Genomic DNA, 7,174 nt, shown 5'->3' on the forward strand with positions numbered 1-7,174 from the left:
AGAAGAGAATATACCTTTTTCTCAAATTGGTGATGGAGCATTTATAAGAACTTATCACATACTTTCTTGTCCAGAAAGATAAACTTTTTAAGGAACAAAAGGCAGAAATTAAACAAGCCATATTCCAAACCAGAAAATCCAACAAAAACTACACTGGAATAATGAAAACTAGAAAATCAAAAATAGATAGATAGACAGTAGACAGACAATAACACATTTGAAAACTAAAATATTCTTCCTATTTAGTTTAGAAAATAAATACTAAATCCAACAGAAATTTAGAATATGATCTATTGAAACTCATCACATCCCATCAAAGCTATATTTGGAGATAAACTCATTAATATAAAGATGACTTCATTATTAAAATAATAGCTTCCACTTCTGGGATGAAGCATGAATAACGTCATGGACCATTCCCTAGCGAAACAAGCAAAGCTGGCAAAAACTACTAAAAAAACAAAAACAATCAAACAAAAAAACCACAACCATTTAAAGTCTCTGGGAACTGTCCTAAGAGCATACGACAAATGAAGAAACATCTATTCGAGAAAATCTACTAAGAATGCAGTAGGAACAGCAAGCGTCTGTGACATTTCAGCCACAAGCATATTTCTCTCCCTCCCCTCTCTGGCTCAGCAGGACAGAAGTTTCCCCTGGGTACGTGTGGCCAAGAAGTCCCAGCTCCCTCTCCCCTTATTGAGGTGAAGGGAAAGGACACCATTCCTCATGCCTTCCAGCTCCAAGTTAAAAAGACTAAATTCCTGGTGAGTGGGGTGGAGAGGTGGGGCTTCCTTCCTCCCCGCCCCTCCTAGGCGGGACAGGCCTAGAAGACTGGACCCCCAGCTCCCCTCCTGCAGGCTGGCTCCTAAGGCACAGTTTCCCCAGGAGAGGCAAGCTGAGATGATGGGAGGCACCCAGGGCTAGAGCTCAGGGAGTGCCTAGGAGAGAAGGCGGTGTGTGGGAAAGAGCTCCCAAGCACCCACAGAAGAAGAAACCGAGTGTACTTAAAACAGAATGTGGGAAGTTCAAGCCTAAGGGCACTCCTGAAAACAATAGCGCCTCTTAATTTAGAGCAACCAGCTAAACCGAAAGCTAGCTGGTTCACCAGATAGAACCAGGGAAAGAGACATCCTCCTGGGCTCCAAACCATCCTCAAAGCCTGCCTGAACTTAATTGGATCAGACCAGGGAACAATTTTTATGCCAGGGCATTCTTGAAAACAATTGAGCAATCAGCCAGGGATTAGCGGAAAGGGGCTGGGTCTATTACCCAATGAGGTAGACAACAAGGAAACCGGAACAGACAAAGAGGACCCGGTGAAGACCACTGCCATCCCAGGGTGGTGGGGCTCTGCCCAAGGCTGTACTCTCGGAGGATAAAGAATGTTCCAAAATTGATTAGATGGTGGATGCCCAACTTGATGACTATACTAAAAACAACTGAGTTGTACACTTCGAATGAATGGAGTATATGATAGGTGAATTACATCTCAACAAAATTATTAATTTAAAAAGATAGTATAATTATTGTGATGAGCACCGAGAAATGTATAGAATTGCTGAATCAGTCTATGGCACACCTGAAACAAATGTAACACTGTATCTTAATTATACTTGAACTTTAGAATTTTTTAATAAAATAAATTTTTAAAAAGATACAGAAAATAAATGGCCTACATAGTCATTTCCATATTATTTCAAAGAACCCAGTCTTAAGAAAGAAATAATACCAAAAAAATGCAACTAAATGACCTGGATAATAGAAAAGACCATGGGATTAACTAATACATTTATTTTTTGGACACTTAGCTACTCTTGTTTCTCTTTACAACAGTCTGGATTTCTGCAAAATGCTTCCAAGTGCTCCCAAGAAGACCCTCATTTCAGAAGACCTCCTTTTATTTGACCCTTTGGCCTTTGAATGAAAAGAGAATTTTCACACAATACTCCCCGGAGATCCTGTTCCCTCAGGTCCCTGCTGTGGTTTCTTCCTCTGAGTAATTCCCCAGCAGGTACCCCAAGGGCGGGCTGCCCATCTTGGGGTTTGCTGTTCCTCCATCAATATGGCCCATACCTAGATGCATCGCACGTGCCGCCCCCCAGACAGCCAGGGAGGAGGCGATGCTCCACTCCGAAGGCTTCTACTCAGATCCTCAGCCCTGGGAAGGAACCTCATTTGCCCGGAGATCATCTGGACTCGGCCACCACCACGCACTATGTGATCAGAGGGACGGGGAAGTTAGCCACCTGAAGAAGACATCCTTCCATTCAGGAACTTTGGGCCTGGGAGGCTCTGCCACCTACTAGGCAGGTGACCCAGGTAGATCACTTGGTCTCTCAGAGCTAGGGTCACCTCACCTGTGCAATGGGTGCATGAGAAGCACACGAAATATTGGACGTGGGGTGCTTGGCATTTAGTTTCTGTCTCCCTCAGCCATCATGGGCCAAGAGCTCCCGCCAAGCTCCTGTGCTCCAGACGGCCTCACTGCCTCACTGCCACACGTGAGGGGTTGGGGCCAGTCTCAGAGGAGCTCCCACCACTCCAAGTAAAAGCTGCTTAATCTGACTTAAACTCCAATTGAATCAAAGGTGGGTAACCCCAAAAGGAACAGCCACATCCAATGAGATGAGGCAGGACGATTGGGCCCCTGCCTTTTTGGTCTGCTGTCTGCAGAATGGAGCCTTCCCCTTCCCCATAGCTGGGCTGGTGAGAGGTGACAGAACCTGGGCACCAGATGGCCTCGACAAAACCTAATGTCCCCTGGGGTGTGCAAACACAGCATCTGGAAGTCTTCTCTGAAAGCCCAAACACCCAGCCATGTCTCTTCCTCAGCATTCCACATACAAAATATTTGGAAATGAAATCATGACTCCTTTTCCCCACATTAGGGAGTAGGGCTGGCGGAAAACAACCCCATGTCCAGTCCCATCGTCACTCCCCACATGACACTGCCTTGCTCAGCAAGAAACCAGCACAAGACCGCTCTCTCCAGACTGAGCAGGGGACCCCAGAGGCCTTCCCAGAGTCCACCCACAGATGCTGCTGGCAACGTCCCCAGTGCCCGGGGACAACGTGAGTAAGGGGGAGGAAGTGGGGGTCCACGTGGAGCAGGGGCCACCCAAGAGGCCACATGCCCTTCTTCCAGTGGCAGGTGGACACTGGGCTCTCAAACCAGGCCACTAGACAGTATCCAAGGCAGCTACTCTCCAGAGACATCTGGTTCCCATTCAAGGTGGGTTAGTCCTACCATCAACCGAATTTTCTCTCTATGCCCGTGTGAAAGGATAAGGTTTCAGGCTCACACCAGAGTCTGGCCCATCCACAACCAGAGATGGAGAAGGGGCCTTTGGTACTGCGCCTCCAAACTGGGGCAAAAGACAGTCTTTCGGGGTAAAAACGTGCCAGAATGTTGTATGGGAAGGTAAGCTCTCAGTAGGTTGCCAACTCTTTGGCCTTCTGACTCTTCTGATTTCTGCTCTGGGCCCGATCGCTGGAGGCTCCTCCCTCTTCAGACCCTGTCATGGGCTGAGTTGTGTCCCTCAAAAAGATACGTTGAAATCCTGACTCTTGGTCTCTGGGAATGTGGCCTTACCTGGCAATAGGGTCTTTGCGGCTGTAACAGGTGACATTAAGATGAAGAGTAGGGTAGGCCCATTATCCCATGTGACTGGGGTTCCTAGAAGAGGAGGGTGGGACACAGAGACACACAGGGAGGACACCATGTGACAATGAAATAGAAACGCCAGCTGCAGGCCAGGGATGGAGTTCCTGCATCACCAGGAACTAGGGAGAGGCAAGGAAGGTTCTACCTGGTGGGAGAGGGAGAGGCAGAGGCTGGAAGGAACACGGCCCTGCAGGCAGCTTCATTTCTGACTCCTGGCCTCTAGGACTGTAAGAGAAAAGACTTCTGTTGTTTTAAGCATCCGCTTTGGGCAGCTTTGTCATGGCCAATACAGGCCCCAAACTCTGAAGCCTAGCCCCCCCCCCTATCCATATCCCATGGGTGCTGGTAGACTTGAGAATCCTGCTGGAGGAGGAGGCCACTTGGGGTGGTGGGGGGGAGGCCCAAGGGTATGCTGGGCACATAGAGAGGGTGGGCACAAGGAGAAGGACAAGGGACGTGCTATCTCCTGACAGGGTCCCCCACCTTGGGAGGGATCCAGGGAGGGTGGAAGCCGGTGAGCATGGGAGGTCTCAGATCCTGTCCAGCCATGGTCTCTGAAATGGCTGGGCCCAGAATAGAATCAAGTCTCCTCTCTGCTTTTTTGAAAACCCTGGAGTTCCTGCCAACAGAAAAAAAAAGAAGAAGAAGAAGAAGAAGAAGATGATGATGATGATGATGAAAGCCCACAACACCTCTATTTCCCACGTCCACATGTATTTGAGAACCCCGGGGTCCCGCAGATGACTACCCCACCCTCCCAGCAGAGCTCACACAGGGCTCAGCAGGACCTTCTCATTAGGCCAGAGCCATGAACCTCCAAGTCAAGAGATTTGCAGTTATTTCTACTTCCCAGCAGCAGGAAGGAAAAAAACAAGTTGGATCTGAAAAGCAGAGGGAGAATTAAGAATGTACCTCAGTCCCAGGCATCCTTTTTTTTTTTTTAACCACTAACTGGGCAATGAATAATTTATAGCCACGCATGTTTGTGGGGGTATAAAACTGTTGACAAGTCAAGAAAAGCCTCTTAGCAGCCTGATGGAGCAATCCATCTTCAAGAAACAGGTTTCAAATGCATAGTTTGTGAAGATGCTGGTAGAGGTTGTTTCCCTTCTTTCTTGGTTTTTTTTCTTTTTTTATCTATATGGAAATTGGTGGGTGCTGAAATATGCTTCACTTCAGCACGAACTTGGGCTGAATGATATCCCAGGCAAGAATTAAATCATTGCTTCGTAGAGCAAGAAATAAACACCCAAGCAAAGCAGAGCCCCCCGGCACGCAGAGGGAGAGCGGGAGACTTCCAGAAAGTTGAGCGAGCTGTTGCTGTTCCGGGCAGGGCGCCATGCAGAGCTCAGGCTCAGCCTCACCAGACAAGGGGTGACCAGATCCAGCGAACGTTCCTTCAGGAAGCCCCCAGCAAAGCAGGGCTGACTGCACAAACCGAAGCTTCCCGTCTCTGAAGAGCAGCATCCTCCTGGGGTCCTCCCAGATCCGGATGGCGCCGTGCGGATATCGTGACAACAGTGGCTGCCGTGAAGCGAATGAGGCCGAGAACCCCGACAGCTGCAGGGTCGAGGTTGCATCAAGCACCCGCCATGTGCCAGCGCCCAAGAGCCTCTTCCTCAGTCTGCAGGTCGGCCCTCTGGCCGGTGCTGCCTGAGCAGTCTGGTCCCTCTGTGGCTCCCCTCCGTGCCAGGAGGGCTCCTTGGGAACCGGAGCCTGGGGAGTTCTTGTACACCTGTTAAAGGTCACACAGGTACAAGGTGGCAGAGCCTGCCTTTGACCCCCCATCTCACCCACCTGCCTATTCACCTCCTTGCTCCTACAGAGACCGACTTGCTGTCCCTTCCGTTCTCATGCCCTCAACGGCCCCCCACCTTCTCTGACCAAAGTTAGGGCAGCAGGCTGAGACCCAAGTGTAGACCACAGCCACACGGCTCCCCTGGGGACAGGGTAGGGGAGGTCGATGCCAATCACCAGAACTGTGTTAGTTACCCTCTGCTTCGTAACAAATGACTCCCAGACCCGGCAGCTCCGAAACAACAAACATCAACTACCTCACGGTTTCTGTGGATCCTCCAGCAAGGCTTCAGGGACAGCTACCTGAGTCCCGGGGTTCGGGGTCTCTCACAAGTCTGGAACCAAGGCGTCTGCTGAGGCTGCTGTCATTTCAAGGTTCGACTCACCCGCGTGGCTGCCGGCGAGATTCTGCCCCTCACAGGTTGCTGGACTCTTGGTCTTGGTTCCTCACGAGCTGTTGGCTGGGGACGTCCCTCTGGTCTTGGCTACACGGGCTTCTCCACAAGGCAGCTCACAACATGGCAGCTGGCTTTCCTCAGAGCCAGGGAGGGAGCAAGAGAGGCGAGCATAACAGAAGCCAGAGTCTTCTGGAAACGTGAGCTCAGAGTGACACCCCATCAGGTGTGCCTTGTTCTTATATCAGAAGCAAGTCACTGTGTCCAGTCCACACTCAAGGGGACGGCATCCCATGAGGCATGAGTAACCTGGAGGCTGGGATCCTGGGCAGCCATCTTAGAAGCTTAGGAGAACTGTAATCATCCGTAATTAGTAATCAACCGTATTAGTTATTTAGTGTTGTGTAACAAATTACCCTGAAGCTTAGCGGCGTAAAGCAACAATAATCACTTCCTATTTCTCACAGTTTCTGTGGTTGGGAATGCAGGAGCAGCGTGGATGGGCACTTCTGCCTTGGGGTTTCTCAGGGGACTGCAGGTGGACGTCAGGGAGGGTCTGACAGGGGCTGGAGGATCCACTTCCACGTGGCCAACCCATGTGGCTGGCAAATAAGTTGGTGTTGGTGGCTGGTGGGGCCATCAGATCCTCCCCACGTGGGCCTCCACAGGGGCTGAGTGTCCTCGCAGTATGGCGGCCGGCCTGCCCACCACGTACCATCCAGGAGACCACACAGAGGCTACAGAATGCTTTTCCAGCCCAGCCCCGGAAGCCACAGAGTGCTGCTTCGGCAGTATTCCTCCAGCCACGAGGTCAGCCCTGCTCGGTGGCGAAGGCAAGAATACTGGATGCAAGATTATCTAGGCGCCATCTTGGACCAACCTCCGCACCAACTAGGCAAGCCCGCCATCGGACGGCATTGCAGCACTGGAGCCGTGCTGAGGGGGCACTGAACCCACGGCCCAGACTCATCGCATGCCGTAGCACCCCTGAACGTGACTGGCCCTTTTGGGCCCATACCTTTGTGACCCTCCCTCTCCTTGTCATGTTCTTCTCCCACTGGGAGCTCCTATGCAAACTCCAAAGCCCAGTTCAGATGTTACCTCCTCCACAAAGCCTTTCTTTATTCCTCACCCTGGTCCCCTCACCCACCACACCCACAACATGGCTGTCTCCTTCTGTGGGCCCCTACACAGCTTTTGACACCCTCTATTGTCCCCTGCCCCTCGGCCCTGTCCCACAGTTAGCTGTGGGTCCCTTTACACACATGCCCTGGGGTGAGCGCCTTCCCAGAGCCCCTCCCTCAGGCCCCATCCT

The 7,174-nt window shown here is 51.0% G+C and overlaps 1 long non-coding RNA gene across 1 annotated transcript; it reads right to left on the minus strand.

The window, feature by feature from the left end:
- Positions 1–1,986: 1,986 nt before the first annotated feature.
- LOC111145119 lies at positions 1,987–5,398 on the minus strand. The gene is made up of 4 exons (XR_002640456.1): positions 5,032–5,398; positions 4,151–4,286; positions 3,813–3,892; positions 1,987–3,679 (listed from the first exon to the last, which is right to left on the minus strand). It is a non-coding gene; the product is annotated as an uncharacterized LOC111145119 (long non-coding RNA).
- Between the last annotated feature and the right edge of the window lie 1,776 nt (positions 5,399–7,174).

The sequence above is a fragment of the Enhydra lutris genome, unplaced genomic scaffold (assembly GCF_002288905.1).
Source record: "Enhydra lutris kenyoni isolate GAN:26980312 unplaced genomic scaffold, ASM228890v2 scaffoldscaffold12, whole genome shotgun sequence".
NCBI classification, from domain to species: Eukaryota; Metazoa; Chordata; class Mammalia; order Carnivora; family Mustelidae; genus Enhydra; species Enhydra lutris.